This window comes from Dipodomys merriami, unplaced genomic scaffold (assembly GCF_024711535.1).
Source record: "Dipodomys merriami isolate MVZ:Mamm:240054 unplaced genomic scaffold, mDipMer1.0.p SCAF_5, whole genome shotgun sequence".
In the NCBI taxonomy this organism is placed as follows: domain Eukaryota; kingdom Metazoa; phylum Chordata; class Mammalia; order Rodentia; family Heteromyidae; genus Dipodomys; species Dipodomys merriami.
The window spans coordinates 31,056,862-31,083,747 of NW_027206068.1; the positions used below are offsets into that span (position 1 = coordinate 31,056,862).

Here is a 26,886-nt window from a genome sequence, read left to right on the forward strand (position 1 = left end):
GTTTACTCAGTCTGGGACTTGAATTCATACTCTAGCTCAGCTTTCTTCCTTATGGCTGGTGCTCTATCACTTGAGTCATGCCCTGAACCTATCATTTTACTGGTTAATTGTAGATGGAGTCGCTCAAACTTGTGGTCCCTGGATTGGCTTTGAATCCTAATTCTTAGACCTCAACCTCCAGAGTAGATGGGATTATAGGTGGGAGCCATTAATGCCAAACTTTCATTCTATGCATTTTTATTCCAAGGGGCTTATTTTTAATAAACTTCTTATAAGGTAACATTCAGAATCAGAATCCAAACTGGACAATGAATTACTACTCTAAATCTCTTGGATGTGTTTTGGATTTTCTTGCATAATAAATAATAATAAATAATGAATAAAAAGTATAGAAGTAGAGATATAGCTACTGTTTATTAATGAAAAAGCACTACAATCAAATTCATCTTAAATCATAGAATTTGGTTTGAGTCTTTACTCATGCATGATTACATGTATAATTTTATCAAATAGTATAATTTTATAAAATACTATAATCTGCATTCCCTGGGCGCTGGGGGCTCACGCCTGTAATCCTAGCTACTCAGGAGGCTGAGATCTGAGGATTGTGGTTCAAAGCCAGCCCGGGCAGGAAAATCCGTGAAACTCTTATCTCCAATAAACCACCAGAAAACCGGAAGTGGCACTGTAGCTCAAGTGGTAGAGTGCTAGCCTTGAGCTGAAGAGCTGAGTGTGAGTGCTCAGGCCCAGAGTTCAAGCCCCTTGACTGACAAAAAAAATAAAAACATAAAAAAATATAGTCTGTATTCATGAGAATCTCACAATAATTTGTTATATATTCTTATAAAACAGGTTTTTAAATTTTTTATTGTAAAGATACTGTACAGAGGGGTCACAGTTACATGAGTAAGGTAATGAGTACATTTCCTATCAAGCATTGTTACCCCTTCCTTTGTTCTTCCCCTACTATCCATTCCCTTCCCACCTCCCCAACTCCTTCCACCCACAAACAAGTATAAAGTTCATTTTCAACATAGTGACTTGTATATCTCATTGTTATAATGGGCCAACTTGTATCCTTTTTGAGCATTTTGTTATTTCCCTTCCCCTCCCCAAATTAGAAAAATGTATATGCAAGATAAAGGGCAATACATAATTTCAAAATCTACTACAAAGCCATAGTAATCAAAACAGCTTGGTACTGGCACAAGAACAGGACCAATGGAATAGAATTGAAAACCCAGAAATGAAGCTACAGACCTATAGCCATTTAATCCTCGATAAGGGAGCTAAAAAAATAAAATGGAAGAAAGACAGCCTCTTTAGTAAATGCTGTTGGCAAAATTGGTTAATCACTTGTAGAAAACTAAAGCTAGATCCTTATATATCATGCTGCACCAGAATCAACTCCAAAAGGATCAAAGACCTCGGAGTCAAAGCAGACATTGAAAACATTACAGGACGGAATAGGAGAAACCCTAGGTCTCCTTGGCTCAGGCCGAAATTTTCTTAATAGAGACCAGAAACACAACAAATCAAAGAAAGATTGGAGAAATGGGACTGCATGAAGTTGCAGAGCTTCTACATGGCAAAGGATCTAGCTAGCAAGATCAATAGAAAGCCCACGTATTGGGAGAAGATCTTCACTAGCCATACAACGGACAAGGGTCTCATATCTAAAATATATCTGGAACTCAAAAAATTAAATCCCCCAACAACAAATCCTCAAAGAAACAACTGCCCAATAAATAAGTGGGCTAAAGACTTAAAGACAAAGTTCTCTGAAGAGGAAAGAAGAATGGCCAGTACACACATGAAGAAATGCTCAACCTCCCTAGCCATAAAAGAAATGCAAATCAAAACAACATTGAGATACCACCTTTACCCAGTTAGAATGGCTATAATCAAGAACTCTAATAACAACAGATGCTGGAGGGGATGTGTACAGAAGGGAACCCTACTTCACTGTTGGTGGGAGTGAAAATTGTTCAACCACTTTGGAAAGTATTATGGAAGTTCCTCAAAAGACTCCACATAAAGCTCCCCTGTGACCCAGCAATCCCACTTTTGGGCATTTACCCAAATGATCACAAACAGGTCCATACTAAAGCAACCAGCACAACTATGTTTATCACAGCATTATTTACCATAGCTAAGATATGGAACCAACCCAAATGCCCCTCAGTAGATGAATGGATCAAGAAAATGTGTTATATATACACAATGGAATTCTATGGCTCCATCAGAAAGAATGACATTGCCCCATTTGTTAGGAAATGGAAAGACTTGGAAAAAATTCTATCAAGTGAAGTAAGCCAGGCCCAAAGAAACATAGGTCCCATGGTTTCCTTTATTTGCAATAACTAGTATATGTCTGAGACAAGCAGAAAAGGTCAGAAAAGTTGATGTTAAGTGAAATAAACTCCAAGATAAGGATTCAAATATTTTTTTTCTTTCTTTTGAGTGTTTCTAACATATTTATAAGATGATTTCTTTGTTGCTTTGTATGTCCCTCCCCCGTGGTATAATTCCTCTTTTCATGGTATTTGATGTTGGTATAATTTGGGGATGGGAAGGGAAAAAACAAATTGTTTAAGTAGGGATACAGGTGGACCCATTGCAACAATGAGATGTACAAGACTTTATGCTGAAAAATGAACTTTACAACTTTGGCGGGGGAAGTGAGGGGAGATGGGAGGGCAAGGGATGGTAAGGGGAAACAAAGGAGGAGGCAATAATGCTTGATAAGAAATGTACTCATTACCTTGCTCATGTAATTGTAGCCCCTCTGTACAGTATTTTCACAATAAAAACTTACTATAAAGAAAAGGATACTCAGAAATCACATACAACAGGCCTTGAGCTGGGAATGTGGCTCGGTGGTAGAATGGTTATCATGTATGATAGAACCATATAAACAAAATAAATAAATAAAATTATTTTTTTAAAAAAGATAAAGGGCACCAGAATCAAATACAGTGACAACAGGGGTTATTCCATAGAGTGAAGAACATACAAAAGAAACAAAAAAAAACACATAGTACATTATAAGTATATTAAAAATAACAACAACAAAGGTCCATATCATGAGGCTCATTTTGCTTAGCATCATCTTATATGGTCATATGTAATAACTTTTGACTTTTTCTACTTGTCTGGTAAGATTATCCTAGGCGTATACTAGTTATTACAAATAAGGGAAACTGTGGGACCTATGTTTCTTTGAGTCTGGCTTACTTCACTTAATATAATTTTTTCCTTGAAAACAGTTTGTAAATATCTCTTTTTATACTAATCTTTGAAGCTATTTTGAAAGAATAATGTACATAGTGAATCTATTACTGATTTGCCATCTTTATCTGATTTTAGTCGGTTGATTCTTAATCTACTCTCTTCCATGTATGCCAAGCAACAATCATACAAGTTTAGCCAACTGAACTTTGAAATTGACACTGTCTTGCAGTTTATAATGGTGCTTAAACAGAAAGCAATCTTGAACTGAAGCTCTTTGCTGCCCTCTATAGATCACTTAAAATGAAAATGGCCAAGTCCTTAATTAGCAAATATTTACTTTTCCAGTAATGGTATATGTTTTCTGTAAAGTTAATAGAATAATAGATACAATAGAGGACATTTTGGCTAAAATGGAATTAATAATCTTTTTATGTAATCTTGTTTGAACTATACCATGGCATTTATATATTTCCTTTTTAAAACCACCATACAAGATCAAAACTACACTTTTGAAAAAAGTATAAAACACAGTGAAAATATGCCACACATATTCACAAACATACATGCACACACATCGAAGAACATACAAAAACCATGATTTTTCAACTTTCTCATGCTTTTTGCCATTTGAAGATTAATCATATTTGAAAAATCAATTGACAATAGCATATTTTAAAAATAAGATTTTAACAACAACCATGAAATAAAAACAGAAGTAGACAAATGTGATTACAGTAAATAAAAATCTTGTACATAACAAAAGAAAGAACCACCATAGTGAAAAACTTTCAGAAGCAGAAAAAATATTTATGAATTGTATAGTTAATAAAATTTAAGCAAGTCAAACCAAATAATAATTTGATTAGAGATTGGGCAAATTGACCTTGCTAAAAATAGATATGCAACTGGCCAGCAAATATTTGAAAGAAATACTCAATATTTTTAATCATCAAAAATGTAAACAAAAATATCATAAGATCAATGTTTCATCCTTTTAGAATGGTTATTAGCAGAAACATAAAACATGATATGCTGGTGAAGATTTGAAGAGATGTATTATACATTGTATTATACATGTATTACACTCATAGAGGCATTATGAAAAAAAGTTACTGGAGAAAATTAAAGTGAAACTGCCATGTGACCCAGCAATTCTACCATTGAGCAATTCTACCACTGGAAATCAGGACATCAAAACCATGTTGGCACTTTCATGTTCATTGAAGCACTATTTACAATAGCCAAGATAGAAGCATTTCTGTGTCTACAAATTTTAAAAGGCATAAGGAAATTCATTGCATTATATATAATAGACTACTATTCAGTTATGCAAATAATGGAATTCTCTTATGTCCAGAAGTACTGATGAAGCTAAAGGACAGTATGTGTTAAGAAAAATAAAAAGGCACAAAGAGACAAAATGTCTCTAGTCTCATTTTATTTGGAAAGTAAGTAAGCTTTTTCATCGAGTCTAGTGGTTATTAGAGACTAGGAATGGCAGAGGTGTGGAGAAAGAAAGACAGATGTTGGTTATGAGGCTTAAAAATGCAGTTAGACCTTTTTGTCTCATACCTGATTTTAGAGAAAATGGTGTTAGTTTTCACCATTAAGTATAATCTTGGTGGTAGGTTTGTCATAAACAGCCTTTATTATAGTGAGGAATGTTCCATGAATTCCTAGCTTCTCCAGAACTTTTACCATAAAAAGGATGTTGGATATTGTCAAAAGTTTTTTTCTGCATCTTTTACATAATCATGTTACTCTATTCTGTGATTTGCATCACTAGGATGAATAGTGTCTGATCCTAATATATAATTTTTTTGGCTAGTTGTTGGATTCAGTTGACCACAATTTATTGAGGAGTTTTGCATCTATGTTCATAGAGATAGATCTATGGTTGTCTTTTTTGATGGCTCTGGTTTTGGATGAGTGTAATGTTCACTTCATAGAATGAATTTGGTAGGGATCTCTCTCCCTTTCTATTTCACTGAAGAATTTGAGGAGTAATGGTGTCAATTCTCTTTGGAGGCATTATACAATTCAGCTGTAAATCCATCCAGCTCTGGGCATTTCTTGGATGGGAGGTCTTTTATTACCCTTTCAGCTTCATTGCTTTTTATGTAGCTATTTAATTGGTTTATCTTTTCTTGGAACAGTTTAAGTATATTGATGTTATCTAGGAATGCATCCATTTCTGCCAGATTCTCCAATTTATTGGCATACAGATTTACAAAGTATTCTCATAATATTCTGAATTTTATTTGTTTCTGTTGTGTTGTTCCATTTTTAATCCTTGATTTTATTTAATTGGTGATTTCTCTTCTTAAGTTTTTAAGAACCTGTAAGTTTTGTTAATTTTTTCAAAGGAACAACTTTTTGTTTTGTTGATTTTTGTGTGTGCTGATTTTTAGTCTCAAATTAATTTGTGATCTAACTTTTGTCATTTCTTTCCATCTACTGGGTTTGAGTTTGGCTTGTTCCTCTTTTTCTAGGAGCTTGGAATAGATCATTAGATTGTTGACTGAAGATTACTCTGTTGATGTAGGCACTTGAAACTATAAACGTGCCTCTTGAGTATTATTCTCTCCACTCCTCTTCAATATAGGGCTGGAATTCGTAGCAAGAACAATTAGGCAAGGAAAACATGACAGGAATTCAAATGCAGAAGAAAGAAGTAAAATTATCCCTAATTACAGATGACATGACCCTACATTTAAAGGACACTAAGCACTCCTCTTTCAGGCTACTAAAGCTGATTCAAAGCTTTGATAAAGTAACAGAGTATACAATCAACCCACAAAAAAAATCAGTAGCTTTCTGCATGCCAACAATGAGAAGATCAAGACTAAAATCAGGAAAGCAATTCTGCTTGCAATAATCTCAAAAAAATACCTAGGAATTAACTGACAAAAAAATACCTAGGAATTAATCGACAATATGAAGGACATCTACAGTGATAACTATAGGAATTTAAAGAAGGAAACCGAAGAAGATATGAATTGGTAGAATTCATATCTTGAAAATGGCAACACTATCATAAGCAGTCTACAAATTCATTAGAATACCCATTCAAAATCCCAATGTCATTCATTTTTCATTGAGAGAGAAGAAGAAATCCAAAAAATGCATATGGAATCATAAAAGGCCCTGAATGGCAAAACAGTCTTAGCAGAAAAAGTAGTGTGGGCGGAATTGTTGTAACAATACCAAACTTCAAACTCTACTACAGGGCTCTATAGTAATGAAAACAGCTTGTTACTAGCACAAACAGGCTGGCTGAGGACCACTGGGACAGAATATAAGACCAAGAAATAAACTCACAAAACTAGCCGTATAATAATTGAGAAGGGAATCAAAAACATAAGCTGAAAGAACAACCGCTTTTTCAACAAATACTGCTGATAAAAACTGGCTATACACATGTAGCAAACTGAAACTGAATACCTCATCTGTCACATGACACCCACATCACTCAAAATGGATCAGTGATCTCAGTCTAAGACCTGAAACCACGAAACTGCTACAGAGAGGAGTGGAAGAAACATCAGGACTCCTTGGTACAGAAAGAAACGTTCTCAGTAAAAACCTAGAAGCACATCAAGTCAAAGACACTTGATAAATGGTAGTGCATCAAACTAAAAAGTTTCTGCATGGCAAAGGGCATAGCCATCATGACAATTTGCAGAATGAGAGAAGTTTTTTGCCAGACACACATCAGACAATGGCCTAATAATCAGAATATACATAGAACTTAAAAAAATTAAACCCTCAGAAAACCAACAATCTAATTAATAAATAAGTTAACAAGATAAAGAGAGTCTTCTCAAAGGAAGTAAAAATGACCAATTGACACATGAAGAAATACTCAACATCTTTGGCAATAAAGGAAATGCAAATCAAAATAACCCTGAGATTCCAACTCACCCCAGTTAGAATGGCCATTTTCAAGGAAACAAACAATAAGAGATGCTAGTGAGAATTATACCAAAAGGGAATCAACCCTAATATCTATTGGTGGGAATATAAACTTGTTGAACCACTCTGCAAAGCAATATGGAGGTTCCTCAAAAAATTAAACATAGAACTACCTTATGATTCAGTAATCATAATCCTAGGAATTTATCCAGAAGGTTACAAACCAGTATACAGTAAAGCCACCTGTCTAACAATGTTCAATGCACCAAAGACAAAGTTGAAGTTCAACAAAGTAAACACTAGGAGGCAGGTACTTGGAAGGAAGCAATGAGGCAAAGGGGAAAAAGGTAGACAATTGAGAAGAGAGGACTAATGCATTTAAGAATGCAATGTATATCCTACAATATGAAGAAGAGGGAAAGTGTGAGTAAAGGGGAGATGGGTGAGGAGGTTTAAAGGGGTGACATATTGCATTCATAAACTTGTTAAGTGGCAATTCCTTTGTACAACTATTTAAAAATAATAAAAAATATACAGCTAGATGTGAGAAGTTCTAAATAGCACTAGGCACAAATATATTAAACAATAACTTTTTGCATATTTCAAACCAGCTAGTAAAACTATTTTAAATGTTCTCAGCAGAGAGATGAAAATATTTAAAGTGATGGAAAGCTAATCACCTGATTTGATCATCACATATTGTATACCTATATCAAAATATCATGCTGCACTCCATAAATAATACACTTATAAATTTACAAATTGAAAAGAAAAACATCCTTCAAATTATGTAGAAAATACTCTGTGATCAAAAACATGAGCTATTCTATTTTCACATAGTATTAATTCTTGCTTTTAGTATGATCTCATTGTTTCCATTCTTTGCTAGTCTTGTAAGAGAAGAATCACAGTTAATTGGATTCCTTTTAGAGTAGTTTTGTTGAGAAATTTCTATATACTTAACAAAGCTCTAGGTGTAATATCAGATGATAGCAATGATTGCAAACAGCTCAGCCTTTGCTCTATACAACTCTGTAGCCTATGTTTTACATAGGGAAAGCATTTACTCTTTCTTAAAATTACAAGGTCTCTGATATGCAGATCATGGCTTTGTTGAGAGTATCTTTCCATGAAGTGCCATCATGATTTCTCCATTAGCACGAATGCCTTTCTTAAGACATCAGTAAGGTCAGCCATGTTTTATAATGCTTGACATTTCCGTGAAACTGTAGCTTTACTCCTAAGCAGGGTATTTGTATATTAATTTTATCAGTGACTTCCTGCTTTTTAGCTGTGTTCATCTTCCCAAGAGATAATATATTGCTAAATGTAGTTTATATAAATATGAGCCAACCTTCCATCATTTTTTAAAAGTCTTTATGGAAATAAGATCCCCAAAGTCCTACACTGTCGATCTTTATTATTTCTACTAAATCTCTTCTATTGTCATGTTTCTTTTATCTCAGAATGAATGGCAATGAAACTCACTCAGTTTTACTCTTATGAAATCAAATTACATTTCAACTATTGAACATAAGTATAGAAGTCTCATTGATTAATGAAAATAGCACATACATGTTAATGATGATGACCAGTATCAAGGTTTCAGTCTTTTATAATACCTATTTCTTATAAATACTTCCTGAAACTTAGTTATTTTCCTAAGAATTTTTCTTAGGAGTTTTCACATCAGTTTTAGAATCTAAGATAGATTTTGTGGAAAAGAACTGAATGAGAACACGAGAGGAAATTCCTGTGTGCACATTTGCTGCTGTGTGCCAAGGTGTGGAAAAAAGCTAAGCTTTTACCGAAGGATGAAAGGATAAAGAACAAGAGGTAATATATGCATAGAATACTAGAGGATCCTTCAAAAGAAGACATTTGTGTTATTTATGATGTGGATCAACCTGGAAGATGTTACACCAAGTGAAATAGTCCAGACACAGGAAGACAACACTACAGAGTTCACACTAATGGGTGTTTGAAGAAGAGAATGGTGGTTCCCAAAGATGGAATAAAGTATTCACGGGAACATGGAGAAGTTGACTAAACAGTATGAAGTTCTATTACACAGGAAGAATAAATACTCAGGATTACTTCTGGAAAAATATTACTTGTGACAACAACAATATGAATGAGTTAATGATAATATACTATGTATTTCAAAATTGCTAAAAAGATTGGATATTAAAGTTCTTGCTTATAGGAAACAATGATAAATATAAGGTAAGAGACATGTTGTTTAGCTTTATGGAATAATTTCACAATGTATACAGATTATTAAAACAATAAATATGAAACCATAAATATGAAAACTCATTATTTTTTAAGTGACATACCTGATTCAGTTTTTTTCCCACTATATTAACCATATAGTAGCAGTCTGTTATTAAAGGTTAGGGAAAGAAAAACATGTTCATGTGGATATTGCTAACTTGTGACATAATTCACCAATGCATAAAAAGAGAAGGCAACCTATTTCTAAATCATGATAACTGTTTATTCCTCAACTTTCTTGTTAATGACTGGTACTCTACCACTTGAGCCATGCTTCCATCCTAACATTTTGCTGGTTTATTGGATATAGAATTTTTCAGATTTTTCTGCTAAGGCTGGCAGATTTCCTAGGTTTTGTCCTCTTAAGTAGCTAAGATTACAGACATAGGCCACCTGCCCCATATAAATGTAATATAAATATGTAATATAAATGTAATAAAGTCATAAAACACAATAGGTTCTTAATATTTGCAAACTTTAATGAAATTGAAACAGCATTAACTACAACTCTGATTTTATAGGAGTTTTAGAACATTTCATTGTTTAATTTTCAGGTATATTTTTTCTTTCTCTTAGTCTTTAAAGTAATAAAAATATCAAGAGTTTGATGTGACATGTAATTGAAAAATAAGGCCTACTCAAAAGAATCTTGCCTGAAAATATAACAAAATGAACAAAAAGAGAAATATAAGGGAACAAAATTAATGGTATCAATCAAGAAAACAAAGCACATGACAAATGACAAGGTTTGATAGCTGGAGGGTAAGGAGAATGAAGTGATTCTTCAGAATAACTCAAAGAGCTGGGCTCCTAACCTGACTTTGAACCTTAAATCTTTGACAAACTAATCTGAGTGGATATTGCTATTGTTGTTGTTGTTTTTCTCAGAGCAGAGAATTTTAGAAATTGATGCTGAGGGAGAAATGGCTGAATTATGAGCAATGAGTCTGACACTATTAGAAAGGGAAGGATCTAAAGGATAAACAATTTAAGGTTATTTAGGAAAATGAGATGCCTATGTCTAGTTGAGAAACAAACCTTGATAAAAGATTTCCTAAAAAACCACAAAACTATAGTCTAATGAATTCCCAGCAAGTAAATGGAACAAGTAATTGTTTGCCATAGAAGACAAGATGGTACCATCTCTACTGCCTCCAGCTCCAGCTTTCTTTATATTTGAAAGTTGCTGATGGTGGTGGCTAACAGTGTCTTTTTTATAGCTTACAAAACAACTATTACATAGGAGGTACTCAATGATGTTTGCTAAATGAATCAATTAATCAATGCATGAATCAATCTCCATTTTTTCAATTCATTCCACTTCCCAGAAAAATGACCCTGTTTCTAACAAAAGATGAACATTATGTAAGACGAATTTGAAAGTAGGACAATTACGCCAAGAGCAACATATTGTTGAAACATTCTGAAGGATAAACATTGCAGAGATAATTCAGGAATAGCATTATGGATGCTGTGTGTGGGAGGGGGGTACTCGGGCTTGAACTCAGGGTCTCACACTCTCCCTTGGCTTTTTCACTGAAGGGTGGCATTCCATCACTTGTGACACATGCCCACTTCTGGCTTTTTGCTTTTAATTTGGACATAAAACATCATGGGCTGGACTTTTTGTGTCTGGGCTGGTTTTGAGCCATGAACTTCAGATCTTAGACTCCTGAGTAGCTAGGATTATGGTTATTAGTCACCAGCACCAATTTTGGGTCTTCTTAAATGAGAAAAAGAATCATGTTTGTGAAAAGATTCTTATACTAGTAGAGATTGAAAAACACCACTAGATGCTCATTGGTTTTGGAATGAGGCCTATGAAAGATAGCTTGTTGAAGAGATATTAGCCTGCCTCTTAACACAGTTATATGAGCTTAAAAATTGGACTTGTTTTAGCAATGGCATGTCTAAATTGATGAAATTATGCTACTTTTATAGTGAATTTCATGTCTTAAGATCCATAAAAAACTGTACATATAAATGCACACTTATTATAGATATACAAAGCAAAACATAAGCAAACACAATTAACTCATTTTTGCCCTTTGTTTCACAAATGCCTTGGAGACCAGTTCTATTTATCTGAGGGCAGACAGACACCTTCCCAATATAGCGGTGTAAACAACATGAACATATGAACTAATTATTTTGAAAGGTGATGTGCCTAAGAACAGGATTGCGATTATTAAAAAGTATAAATTATACTTGATTTTTAAAAGCCTCATCTTCTCCCGTTGACGAATGCTGCTAGCATTTGAAGGCAGTGACAACTAGAAAAGAACTCAAGTATCCAGAAGAAACTAGGCATATAGTTATTGGAAATTCTTAATGCAAATGACTTATATGATTTGTGAAAGGGGTATTTTAAAGGAGGTGATTTGATCAGCCTCTTTGATTTTCCAAATAGTGAACAAAAACTCTACTGCCTTTAAAATTTATATAATTCAGTTGTGAAATTGTAAGAAAAGTATTATTTTAACTCTAATAATATAATTAAATTTCACTTGATTCTATTTCATCAAGGAAAAATTATAAAACATTCTGCATTTTCTTAAAGAAAGTAGTCAGTTGATAGTTATTTCTCCTTTCAAGATGGAACTACCTAGGGCATTTCTATTAAGAAATCATACCAATCCAAGGGTAGAAGTTTTAGCTCAGTGGTAGAGTTCTTGCCTACAATGTGTAAGGCCTTTGGTTCAATCTCTAGCACTGCAAATTAGACAAGAAAGTACACCAATATGTGCAAGGGAAAAAACTACATACATTAATATCTATTTTTAATATAGTACTCACCCTAATCTATCTACCTTCTAAAAGTCACGTATGTTCAATGAATTATACATAGAGATTTCAAGACATACTTCTACTTTTGCAACATTTTTCTCTGCAAAAAGTCAATAGATGTAGATACAGTCTTTTAAATATTGATTATCCTAAAGGTAAAAATAACTCCTAACAGATGTTAATTGGGTTTTCTCTAGAGAGAAAACAGACATCTCAGTTTACTAACAAGTTTAAAGGGGCTAGGCCTGAAATTATGTTACATCAAATTCATAAAAATAGAAATAACACTGCAGCACATACTCATATGGACTTAGATTGCATCAGATGATCACAAAGGCCATGTGAAAGCTGAGGAGGTAGAGAATGCAGTAATATGGCTCAGCCCAAGGAGCCTGCATCCTCCATGGCTGAGAAGCCAATAGTTTGGTTCTCAAACTAAACGAAGAGCCTCTGGGACAAGTTTTAGGGTGTAAAGACCAAAGAATCTAAAGTCTGATGCCCAGAGACAGCAGCAGAATAGAAACACCTTGTTTAAGAAGAAAGCATGAGAGAGAGAGAGAGGGAGACAGACAGACAAACAGACAGAGACAGAGAGACAGACAGAGACAGAGACAGAGAAAGACAGAGGAAGGGAGGGAGAGAGAAAGGGAGAGAAAGTCTGTACATCTCTCACATTTGGTGTGGGCCCCAGCAGAGGGAATGTCCCTCACTTCCAGTTCAAGCCACATCTTAAACAATAAGGTAAAAGAACCACAGATACAATCAAAAATAACTATTTGCCTATTTTCCAGACATCCTTCAGTCAAAATTGCTACTTGCAATTGAATATTACTGTCTTCTACCCACTTTTAATTTTTTATGTTTGGCTTGCCTTATTACCTTTGAGTGTTAAGAATCCATATATTGGATACCAGATTTTATTTTTTTTATCAAGTACATATCATAGGAATACATTGCAGTTTTTTCTCTTAATTGTTCATCATTATAAATACAATTATATTAAATAAAATTATATTAACACTATGCTGTACATATTTCAAATACTTTCAACTGATCATTTTTTTGTTTTAGATGTTTACTTATTGTATTCTTAAAATTTCATCATTTCTCTGAAGCCATATTTGTATCAGTTCTTCTGGATTGCTGCTTTCAGAAACAAAAGTGAGATTATGTAAATATTAACACATGTGCTTGTATATTCTAGTGTAATTTTTGTCTATTGCACTTTTAGAACATCTTTTAAAACAATGAAATTCTTAATCTGGAAAAATGTGAATGTAGGCAGTAACTTTCTTCCTTAATACTCATTTAATACAATAATACCATTTAGACAAACAGTAAAAACTTCATGGGAAATACCAGTATTATTATACATGGTCATCTAGGTATGGGGATGTTTTCTCAGATTAATTCTGTTTCACTGCACTCTTCATTGTTTTTTGCACCACATAACTTTGATCTGAGTTTTGTGGAATTATAATGTACTTTTATTGTGAGTTTGGCAAACTGCTTCTTTTCCATGAATTTTGTTTATTTTCTTAACTAATCCAGTTAAACTAGATTTGTCACACAAATATCAATTTTGTCATATTACATTCATGTGGAAATCTCATCTGCTTTTCATTTGGGATGTGTTATATTAATAAGACAATTTCAGAGTTTTCATATTTTCAATGATTTTATCGTCCCTCAAAAGAAGAATTGCAATCTTTCCAATCATTCAAGTTTTTTTTAATTTGGCCATATTTTTATTTATTACATATACTATAAGCATATACAATACATGCTATAAAAAAACTTTTTAAAAATTTAACTGTCAAGAAAGTATAGTGTTATAATACAATGGCACATGTTCATATTTTATTTCAACTTGGTTTGCTTTTCACCCATTTCGAACCATTAATAGTGAAATGTTTCTTGTGGATAATTAAAAATTATCTATATTAACAATAAACAATTACAACAAATTAATATGAATTAACTGTGTCAAATATTAATATTAAAATGGGCTTTTGCAGAGTGATTATACATTAAATATAGCAGCCAATTTTAATTTATTTTGCTCTATGACAATGTGCATATTAACTTGGAGCCTAGCATTTCTTTTTTATGGGAAGATACTTATGTAAAGTCTTTTGATTTCTTGAGGTCCAGTAACTGCTACACAATGCCTATCCAACCTAAGAGTTCATGTAATTCTGTTAGACAACGGATTCATTCAAGTTTTGAAAAATATATTTTAGTAAATTATTTCCTAAACACTTCTTTTATTTAGTTTTTAAAATTTTTATAGTGAAGTTGATATACAGAGAGATTACAGTTACCTAAGTCAGGTAATGAGTACATTTCTTTTTGAACAATGTTACCCCTCCCTCATTTTCTCTGTTTATTCCCTCCTGACCCCATTACCCCCCAAGTTGTAAAATTCATTTCCAGCATAGTGTCTATTTCTAGTGAGTATCACTGGTGAATTAGTTCACTGTTTGTCCCACCATTTCTGTGTGCCAAAACATTTTTTTGTGGTGGTGACTATATTTCTTTCATAGGACAGAAAAACATAATCAAACATATGAGGGTAAATTATACCATGTAACTAGAATAGTTATCCCCTTATTCAGACAATTTAAAAGTATCAACCATGAGTAACATTAAAGCTATTTTGTATCTTAACTCACTAAAGGACTCAAACGTTTATACTGGTGCTCTGTATTACATATACTCCTATCTCCTGACCTCACTACCACCACTGCTAGAACCAATGGTACCACTCATCTCCACCAACAAAAGCTGTCACTTATGGATGTTTTGTTATGTACCAGCTACAAATGACCTCTCACCTCAAATACATCTGTTAATTAGGCTTTACTATTCTTACACGGAGGGACTGAAATTTAAAGAGTACAAAGGCCTTGGCAAATACTTCTCAGTCAGCAAGTGTGGGATGCACTACTTCGCAATTCTCTCTCAAACCAGTGACATATATCATGTTAATAAAATCTATCATTCTATGGTGCTCACAAATCTTATTTATTTCAAAGTTGGAGAAAGAAAATATTAGCTTCTTAGACTTAATGTTCTGTTCTTTCTTTTCTTGTAGGAAGGTGATAAAAGTACAAGGATTATACTTGCTTTCCTGCTGCCAACAATGTACCCATCTGTAATATAATAAATCAGATGTTTAGTGTCTCATGCCTATAGTCAAACAGGGCACCAAATTTCATAATATGTACTGAAGTAGAACGAGACAAATATTGAATTCTCAAGCAGCACTGTCTGGTCTTTTATTAAGGCTCACAACTCAAAGTCTCTGGAACATAAATATGGACAGTATCCACAAAGCATTGATAAGACATCTCTAAAGCCTGGTTCTAAATCCATCGTCTGGTGTTTCCTATGTTTATTAGGGTCCAGGTGTCACCATTTTCTAAGAGGAGCAGAGGCTTCAGCTAAAAATAATACTCAGAAATGGCCTTGACCAAACAATGGGAGTACGGCTTAATCAAAGGCTGATTTTTCTTATTTTAACATTTGATATTTTTCACTTTTCTTTACAATTGTCTCCTGTTAACTACCATGAGCATTACTTTTAGGATTCATCTGCAGTTGCCAGATACTTAAAGCATCCCTAACATAGTGCTATGAAAATATTTCTCCATATATTTTGGAAGCATCTTTCCCTTGTGACCTTATCTATTAGCAGATTGTGAGCGCGTCTAAGCAGTGACAGCTTCCTGAAGCACAAACCAAAGGTCCCTGGTAGGTCCAGAGTGGATAAGCACAGGGACTCCAACACATAGACATCCCAGTGTTGGTTTAATGCTTTGCTGTGACCATCTTAGTACTTTATCTATGAACTTGTACTTTGTCATTGAAGTCAGGTGGCAAAATTCCATATGGGCAGGAGAGAAAGAGATGCCAGCAATATGAGTACCTTTCATTGTTCTTTGTTGTCCAGTTCACATGCTTCATGAGCACACATGACAATTTAGCAGGATTTAAGTGTAGTTGTAAAATGATAAGCTATATGTGTGTTCACTTGCCACATATGAGAATATTCTCTAAATGAAGAAAGAATGAGTTTCTAGCAAACATGAGTGTCCTTGAAAACATTCCCCCATCTTTCTTAATCATCACTTCCATTTGGAGGCCAGTCACTTATGTTGAAAATATGATATAAAAGGATGGGGAACTAGAACCCATAAGCTTCTTTTCCTTTCTGTTCTTTCTTGATCATCAGTAAGCCAAAAGCAAGATGTATGTGCATAAAAAGTGCAGTATGAATAGTTAATTGTGTTCAGTGTTTCCACTCTTCTGAGAAGAATATAATCCATATACAGTATACACTGGCAAATAATCATTGTATAACTTTAGTAATTTTACCTACATATTGAATATTAAGATTTGCTTTTAAAACTAGTATTTTGTAATGTAAAAATTAACAGTAAAATTGACATTCATAATTTAAAATTTAAACTTTACTTACTCGACATTAAATAGCATATGGGGCACTGGTGGCTCATGCCTGTAATCCTAGCTACTCAGGAAGTTGAGGATCACAGTTCAAAGCCAGGCTGGGCAGGAGAGTCCATGAGACTCTTATCTCCAATAAATCACCAGAAGACCAGAAATGGTGCTGTGGCTCAAGTGATAGAGAGCTTGCCTTGAGTTGAAGAGCTTAAGGACAGCACCCAGGCCCAGAGTTCAAGCCCCATGACTGACAAAAATAAAAAATAAAAAAATCCCAGCTACACTCGGAGTAGAGATAAAAGGATTGATTCTGAGGCAGTCCTGGCAAAACTTTAGTGATACTTATTATTTAAAAAAACACACACACTAAAAACAAAGGGCACTGGGAGTATGGCTCAGGTGTCTGAGAATAAGATAGAATGTTTACCCTTAGGAGGGTAATATGAAGCTCTGAGTTCAAACTCCAGTACTGCCAAAAAAAAAAAAAAGGAAAACACAAATTTTTCCTATTTATTTTATGCATTCAGTAAGAGAAGTACTTTCAATAGAAGAGAAAAATCAACCAAAAATAAAAATCCCACACAATGGTGACAACTGCTTGATATAATCAAGGTTGTAAGAATTAGTGCTGGGAGTCAAATTGCTTTTAATGAGACATTGATGAGGTGAATCGTTCTAAATAAGAAGTATTTATCATCTTACTATAAAACATCTGAATATACCCAATGTTCATTTAGGAGAATCCCTTGGACAGCAAGCTTTACTGAGTCAATATTGGAAGATCACTGAGCCTAATCATGTCTTTGACATCACTGAATTTTTTATTTTCTAATTTTTTAATTTTATGATTCCATTAGCCTTGTCTCTAAAAGGATGTGCATAACATCTGGCAATCTGATTTACTGTCATTTCTTGTAGAGGATATTCAAGAAGGTGTGGTCACCAAGAATCAAAAACAATGTGGCCAGATGTTCTATACCAAATGATTACCAATACACCGAAACAGATAAACATGACTGTAATTCATCCCTTACAAATGTGTGTTGGATGGCTGCTTCTCCTGATACCCAGTGTGCACAATCCTTCCAGTGAGATTTAGTGACAATTCACTGCATTTCTTACTTACTGCATGCTTCTTCTCTGTCATAGGTATTTGGCCATGACCGTGTGAAAAAAAGAACAAACAACATCTTGAAACATAAACTAAACATTCATGGGAAGAGCAACGTTAAAAAAGAAAATGCACTTGCGTTTTGCTATTAAAACTATTTATAATCTTGTCTACTAGGAACATAGAAAAGTACTTCAATTAGCAACTCTGACTCCAAAGAAACAAACTTTCTTTCCCTCTGTCCCCTTTCATTTCAATATCAGCGTCTAGGTGCTAGAGCACAGTGGAGGGTTTCCTGCCTTCTTGAGCAAGGAGGACCATGCTCTAATCCCAAAGACTGCACTCTGGATACTCAGTGGTCAATTCAGTTGCCTTTTGGTGTGTTTGTCCTATGTAAACCCTTCCTACCAAAAGCCTATTAAATGAATCTATCTCCCCCTCAATCAACACCAATATGTTACTGTGGATTATGTTTTAACATTCATTTATAGCATTTGTATAAAACAGAAAATGAATTTGAAGGAGTTATAAAAATAATACTGTATTGTTTATGTAAAAAATACTGAGTAAGGCATTCCAGGTACATGGCTTGACAAGAGCGCCCAGAGTTCCGCTCTTTCTGCATCCAAATATTAAAAAGAAAATGTGGTTCTATATTTGTTTTTTTTCCTAGGACCTATTATTTTATTTATTTATTTACTTTTGTACATTTTTTATTGTAAAAATACGGTACAGAGGGGTCACCGTTACATGAGCAAGGTCATGAGTACATTTCCTATAGAGCACTGTTGCCGCCTCCTTTGTTTGTTTGTTTGTTTGTTTTAATTTAAGGCCTTGTAGTCCAGTGATGTTCCACTTGAGTCACAACCATAATTCTCTTCCCTTCCCTATCTCTGAGGGTTTTGTTGTTGTTGTTGTTGTTGTTAAGGCTATACTCTACCACTTAGTAGCACTTCTGGTTTTCTCTGCTTATGTGATATGGAGGAATTGAACCCAGGGCTTCATGCATGCTAGGCAAACTCTCTACCACTAAGCCACATTCCCAGCCCCAAATATAAAGTTTTCTTACAAAACCTGAAAATAAATACTATTATATCCCAAATATAGAACCTTGTAATCAATTCAGTGGGATTCTCTCTGAAGGGGTTTGTTATGTGTTAAGGAAAAAAATATAATAAAGAAGTGTTTTACATAGATTTAATGTTTATATGGATTTAAACATATACCCTTTTAATGTTATCCAATTTCACCACCATGTTATTCAAACATAAATTCACTCAAATTTACTTCTTGTAAGTATTTCCACTTTTTTTGATTATGGGGCCTAGGCTCTGACTCTGAGCTTTCTTGTTCAAGGCTAGTGCTCTACCACTTTAAGCCACAGCTCTACTTCCAAGATTTTTTTTTTCTTTTTTCCCCATTGGTTAGTTGGAAATAAGTCTCCTGGACTTCCCTGCTTAGGCTGGCTTTGAACCATGATCCTCAGATCTCACTCTCCTAAGTAGCTAGGATTACAAGCAGGATTATAAAACAATTACAGACTTTTCGCAGATGGAGTCTCACTTTTTTAGTACTGGCCTTGGATTGCCCTCCCCCCACCTCCTCCTAGCCTTCTTGTAGCTGGGATGATAGGCATGCACCACCACACACACATTTTATCAATCTTATTTACTTGGATCTTGCTAATGTTTCTGCCTGGGCTGGTGCCAAACTTTATTCCTCTTAATATCTGCCTCCTGAGGAGCAGACATTATGGTCATGATCCCTGAGAAGGAATTTTTTTTAACTTTTAATATTTATCTCATATTTTTCAATAATATTCCAATCTTGTTTCTTGTTCATTTTAGCCATCATCTAATGACTATCTGTTTTGCAATTCACCTTCTTGAAAGCTAGGCAATCATGCCAGTTTCCCTTTTCCTGATTTTCTTGGAGACACTTTTTACTTAACAAGCAATCCTTACATCATTATAACTATTGTTCAGTACAAAGCCAAGAGCATTATCATTATATTCCTTTTCTCATAAACCTGTGGTCTATTGCTTTATTTTTAGGGTTTCCCATATTGTAATTTGTAATATTCCCTAAAGTTGAGTTACATACTGCATACTGTTGTGTGAATTACTATCATTATTTATTTTATTATTATTATAGAGAATTTTTTATTGTGAAAATACCATACAGAGGGGTTACTATTACATGGGCAAGATAATGAGTACATTTCTTATCAAGCATTGTTGCCTCCTCCTTTGTTACCCCCAAATCTTGTTCTATCAGAGACTCATTTCTTCCTTTTTCTTGCCCCTTTCCTTCTCCTTCCAGATCCATCATGTACCAATCACCTGCTAGGCTGGTCATCTTATGGCCTGCTTAGCCTTCCTTATTTTGCTTCCAGAAAACTGATTTTTGACTGACTCGCCAGTTAAGTGAGTTTGGAATTAATGTCAGATCTGACTTGGCCTGAAATAAGAAATCAGTGAAATGAGACTCTGAAGGCTGTAAGCTTAAGAAAGTAGGCCAGAGTAATTTCTCACAGAAAGACAGATGTTTAACTACTCACTCTCCAGCAAGTTTAGAACTCATACTGCACTCAGGACAATTGCAGTCAGAGCTTCTACCACACCTCAGTTCTGTTCAGCAATGCCAATTCTCCAAGTCAATGCAAGGCTTTGGTCTGTGGCTCCCTGCATCAAAACCTGGCCACCTTGACCTCCCTTGAGGTCAGTGCTGTAGTCTGAATTGGAATTTCAAAAGTGTGGTCTTGGTCTTTTCAGATTGCTCCTCACAATATCTTAGAGAGGGTAGTTGATATAAGAGTATGTGTTTGCTACAATTCTAGGGCTGGAAAGCCCACGATCAGGGTGCTAGCATGCTGGGATCTGGAGAGAGCTCTTTCTGCTTCACAGATAGGTCCTTCTGAACACTTCCACAAGGCCTCTAATACCCTTCATGCGGGTCTGTCCTCAGGATTGGCTCCCATCCCCAGAGAACATACCTCATAACACTGTTGCCATGGGAACTGAGTTTCAAGTTGGCCTTCTGTGTGATATAAACATACAAGCCACAGTAAGGGCCTTGGCTGAGATTGATGGGTGAGTTTTAGTTTTTCAGGTTTTTAGTTTTTCTTTCTAGTCATCTGTGTTTCTTATTGTGATTTGCACCTGGATCATGAAGCAGTGAAGAGTGAAATGCTGTTTTTTAAGGACTGTTCTTTCTTCACTGCATTTCTCAGTTGCTCATTCTTTGGCTATGCAGTGAGGAAGCTTGAACTTTTTAAAATCACTCTTTGTATAATAGCTCTTGCATAAAAATAATAACAGGAAGGCTAGACATGGTGCAAGCCTCCAATTCCAAATTCTTGAAGGATGGAGATCACATGAATTAAGGTTTGAGACCAGTCTGGGCAACAATTTTAGTAAGAACACCATCTCAACAGATAAGGTGGACATTGCAGCATATACCTTTAATTTTGGCTATGCAAGAGGTACAGATAAGAGGATTGTGGTCTTTGGCCACTGGCAAAAGAATGGGACACTGAAGAATAAGTAAGTGCAAAAATAGGCTGGGGTTGTGGCTTAAGTACCAACCTAGAAAGTGCAAGGCTCACAATTCAAACCCCAGTACCAACAAAACAAAAGTGAAAAACATACATTCAAAGCCACTTCACCCCTCAGGGGGTCTACCAGATATCATGTAAATATTAATACATGGAAGGAACATAATTAAACGTTTATCACCTATAAAATATAATATGAATTTCAAATTAATAAGTGATTAAATGATTAAACAGCTATCAAAAATATAATATTATCAAATTTAATGAATTACTCAGTGAATTATTTGCTAAGTGGAAGAACACATTTTATTACATTGATTGATTATATCTGAAACATGTGCTGGAGGTTAGATATATTTTTATTTCCCAATTTCATAGTGATTCCAGCAGCAGTAATGATATTAATGAAGACAGTTTAACTCAAAGTAGAGGAGATGATTTTCTCAACCTTTTTTTGTTTTTTTTTTGCAAAATGTCAATAAAAATGGAAAGCATACTGTTGGTAGCTATACACTTCTGACTAAGATCACAGAACCTTTACTTGGCGAAGGAATTTTGAATCTTGATTATTTTTCACAATGGCTCTCTAAAGCAGTCCATTTTAGGCCTCCCCCAGACCAACTTCCCAGTGAAGGAGTTGTGTAGCTTAAAGAGATTCCCCCACCTTAACCTAGCTGTAGGCCAATAATTACTGAATCTGGTTTGGAATTAAGATCTAGAGATTGTCTAGGAACCCATGTTTAATGACCCCTTGCAAGAACTCCTTTGAATTCTTAAATGAATTGTGCAGAGGAAAATCTTGTAGAACTCTTTCACATCAGAGTCACATTGAATGTGGGTTTCAAATATGTCACAAAATGGTTTTTATGGGTGAAACCTGAACGTATCATTGTCTCTAGAAAGCTTTTTATAAAAGGATCTTTTATGAGCCACAGATCTGAAGCGCACTTCTTCAGCAGTGCAGTGGGTGGTCAAAAGAGGAAGGTCAATAAGACTTTTAGACTTTGGCCTCATTCCCAGATGTGTGTGGAGAGGAATTTTCTCCATTTTCTAAGGTAATTCATATTTAACACAAGCTGTCCAAGCCAGGCACCTTAGGTTTTCCAAAGAAAACTATGGACTTGGAAACATTACTCATTTTTTAGACTAGAGAGTCACAATTCTGTCACCTGGCTGAGAGACAAGACACTGGGACTCTTGACCAAGTGCTCATCACAGCCTCTCCTGGGCCTGGCTGCCAACTGTAGCACTAGTCTGCACACTCCAGTGAGATGCTGGATCTACAGGAAAGTCTTTAGTCCAGCTGAATACAATGGAGTCCAGTGTGAGATTATCTCAAGTTACTCTGGTTGAAAGGGACATTTGTGAGAGTTTTAGGTCAAGCTTACTTTCTTTGTATGTAATATGGAAGTTGCTCTTCAGTTGTTTCAAACATTTTCATGGTCATTGCTATAACTCTTTCTACAATATCCCCAATCTCATTAGATCATTAGATCAATGAGAGTGCCAAGGCAGTCAGTCTACCAAGGGATAACCAACTGCTAACAAACTCAAGACCTAGAGCCAAAACTCTGCCCTTTCCATTCCATGGGTGGGGTATGCTTGGACGTTCATGCAATTCTACTGCACTGGTGTTAACACTGGCAAAATAGAAGGTGACAGATGAGACATAATTGGAGAGATCTCCAAAAGGACCATTTGTTTAAGAATAACATTTGTTATGTCTGTTAGAGCCCTAAACTTCAAAAAGGACATTTTTAAGGCCCCAAATAGAGCTTTTAGTAGACTATATCATACAAAGTGTGTCCAGAGGTGGATGTTCTCTATTAAAAAAAATATTGCTTTGTATGTTCCTCCTCCACAGTATAACCCCTGCTTTCACTGTATTTGATGTTGGTATAATTTGTGGAGGGGAAGGGGAAAAACAAATCATTTAAATAGGGATACAGGTGGACCCATTGCAACATTGAGGTATACAAGTCGTTATGTCAAAAAACAAACTTTACAACTTTGGTGCAGGGGTGGGGGGGGCACCCGGGGAGGATTGGGTGGGGGGGTGGGGGAAGGATGGGAATGGATGGGAAGGGGAAACAAAGGAGGAGGCTACAATGCTTGATAAAAAATGTACTCATTATCTTGCCCATGTAATTGTAACCCCTCTGTACAGTATTTTCACAATAAAAAATAAATAAAAAAAGAAATGTACTCGTTATCTTGCCCATGTAATAGTAACTCCTCTGTACAGTATTCTCACAATAAAAAAATTATTGCAAAAAAAACTATGAACTTGAAATAATCTTCATCAGGGAGAGGAGAATGGGCTTCGTCAGAGAGAGGAGCAGAAGAAAGGCATGTTGGGAAATGGTCAAACCCCCTCTGGGAAGGAGTTTTAGAAAAGGACCCAGGGTGATGTGGAGGGCTGACAATTTAAGTTGTCAGGAAGGGAAAGAAAATGTGATGACACTGAAAGTATAAAGCCAGAAATAGACTTTGCTTACTTCTCAGATTTGCCTAGGGCCAGTTTTGATTTCTTCCTTAAATACAGCACTTGCCCTCCTCAATCTTACAAGGATCAGAGAAATGTACATGAATATAAGGCACTAAAGTGGCATCTTTCAAGATCACTGACAGTTGCTCTGTCTTAGGCTGTTACGGTGTGTGCTTCTATGTCCCCCTCTCTCTTTCTCTCTCTTTTTCACTCTCTCTGTCTCTCTTTCACTTCCCCCTCACCTCTCTCATCTTTCTGGTAAAGGAGGATAAATTATCCAAGGATGTCCCCACAGTACTGGTTATAAAAGACCTGGCATCTGTATTCATAAAAGTTGGTGGAATGTTGGCTAACGTTCATCTCTAAGAGATTAATAGCATAGTTTGCACATTATAAATTCTGAGACATTTGGGCTTTTTTAATAATTAATTTACCTTATTATTATTATTATAGAGGTGATGTACAGAGGATCACAATTACACGAATCAGGTAATGAGTACATCTCCTTTCACACAGTGTCTTCTGCTTCCTCACTCTCTCCCAGTCCCTCTCTCTTGTCTCCATCCATGAGTTGTGTAGTTCACTTTCTTTCATGTCCAGTGAGCTCCACTGCTGCATGTTTTCCTCCTATTACCCTCACTTTTTTCCCAAATTTCTTTTTTCTTTTCTTTTCTTTTTTTTGTTGGTCGTGGGGCTTGAACTCTGGGTCTGAGCTCTGTCCCTCAGCTCTTCAGCTCAAGGCGAGCACTACTTTCAAGCTACAGCACTACTTTCAGTTTTCTGAGTGTTTATTGGAGGTAAGAGTTTCATGGACTTTCCTACCTGGGCTGGCTTTGAACTGCGATCCTCAGATTTCAGCCTCCTGAGTAGCTAGGATTACAGGCATAAGCCACCAGCGCCCAGCCTAAATTTAGTTTTACCCACAAAACTGTCCTTTTTAAAAACAATATCATATAAAATGCTTTGGGGAAAAGATGCTTCAGTGTACTATCTGCATAATTAAATTAGGACACTTGAAAAATTTTATCTATGTTTCGCTGACATCTAATTGTTCAATCTGTGCTTGAATCTGTAATAAGGTTTAGAATTTACATAGAATTCCACTTTTGTTTCAGTTAATGCATTTATGACCTGAGGATTTATAGTGTACTTTCTATCAATTTCCAAAATTAAGTACAAAAATAGTCCAATCTCTTTTTTAAACTTCAAATGTTCTCAGGAATTTGACAACCAATGGTAATTTGTTAAATTTTCTTTGGCTAGCATTAATACTAGGAGTACTGTAAGGAAAAATCAGGTTTGTTCTCCACAAGACTTCCATCATACTAATGTTCTCAAGTTACAAAGAAAGCTTTAAACAGGTTAATAATCTATACAGAGGGCAGATGGCACTAAATACCTTAGTCTAGGAATAAAGGATATCACTTTCATTACCTGTGGTAGTCAAGATGGCAGAAAACTAGTGTTCCCCTTTTTTCTTATAACAAGGATTGAGGTCTTGGACTGATGGTAAGAGGTAGTTATATCTTTTAAAAAATTTTTTAATTTTATTGTCAAGGTGATGTACAGAGGGGTTACAGTTACATATGTAAGGCAGTGAGTATGTTTTGTGTCCAACTTGTTACCCTTTCCCTCATTTTCCTCCTACTTTCTCTCCCCACCCAACCTCCACCCCCAAGTTGTACAGTTCATTCCCAACATATTGTCTTGTGTCACTGTTGCATTTGTTCACCCTTTGCCTTTCATCTCAACATTTTGTTGTTGCTACCTTTAAGGTGTAGTGCAAGGTCATCAGATTGAAACCTGAATCTTGTTTCTTATTTTTTAAATTATCTGGCTTACATGACCGGGTTTTATTTGTTAGCATTATTTTTTTCAGTTTTTGTATAAGGGATACTAACAATTGAAGCCTGAAATGTGTTCATTTGTTACTATGTATTAATATTTCCTGTTATTTAGGACCCATTTCCTGCAGCACTTGTATGTAAACAGTCCATTCAGTGCTGCTGTTGTTCACACATGGTTTAATGTCAAGAAAAAAATAACAGCTCCAGGTGCTGGTCTGTAATCCTAGCTACTCAGGAGGCTGAGATATGAAGACAGACGTTTAAAGCCAGCCTGGGCAGGAAAGTCCATGAAACTTTTACCTCTAATTAACCACCAGAATACTGAAAGTGACGCTGTGGCTCAAATGGTAGAGTATTCACTTTGAGCCAAAGAGCTGAGGGACAGTGCCCAGGCCCAGAGTTCAAGCCCCATGACTGACAAACAACAACAAACCCCAAACAAACAACACTAACGAAAGAAAGCACCTCACAGGCACAGTACAAATGAGCAAGTAAGTCTTAAGGAAATACAAGTGATGACTGGAAAGACTGAACCAAGAGTGGTGTAGTATTCATTTCCTTCTTCCAAATCGGGTTCCTGTATGAAACAATCCTCCCTTCTCCTTCCTGTTCTGAGTATTTCAAAGAACATTTGTCTGCCATTTACATGCTCTCTTGTGATTTTGTTCAGATTCATTCAGGACAGAAATCTTGAGTTCTTTAACACACTCCTGGTCCCTCAAATTTTCTCTTAAAATCTTTCCATTTTAGTACATTACAGACAAAATCTTCCTAACTTGGAATAGATCCTTATTGCCTCTTTTCTTCTCTATAGTGAAAATCATCTCCAGTGGTGCTATGCTCCTCCACAGACGATCACTTTTCTCATCAAGTATAGTTATAGACATAAGTTCTATCTTCAATTTACATTTCTTATAGAATTTTCCATATTAGAAGAATCATAATAAACCATAAAGAAGATTATTGCTCTAACTAGGAATTTCAATACTCTATTGAAGAAGACTGGAGAGAGCTGACATCCTTGTCTCGTTCTTGATTTTAGAGATGGTTTTAACTTTTCACCATAAGTATAATGCTGGCTATAGGTTTGCCATATTCAGCCTTATTATATTGAGGAATGATCCATGGATTCCTAGTTTCTCCAGTACTGTCATCATAAAGGGGTGTTGGATCTTGCCAAATGCTTTTTCTGTATCTATTGAGA

At 35.3% G+C, this 26,886-nt stretch overlaps 1 protein-coding gene across 4 annotated transcripts in view; it reads right to left on the reverse strand.

Annotated features, from left to right (window-relative positions):
* Magi2 (membrane associated guanylate kinase, WW and PDZ domain containing 2) overlaps positions 1-26,886 on the reverse strand; it is a 1,319,799-nt gene that overhangs the window by 1,075,802 nt on the left and 217,111 nt on the right. The gene's annotated exons all lie outside the window — the stretch shown is intronic.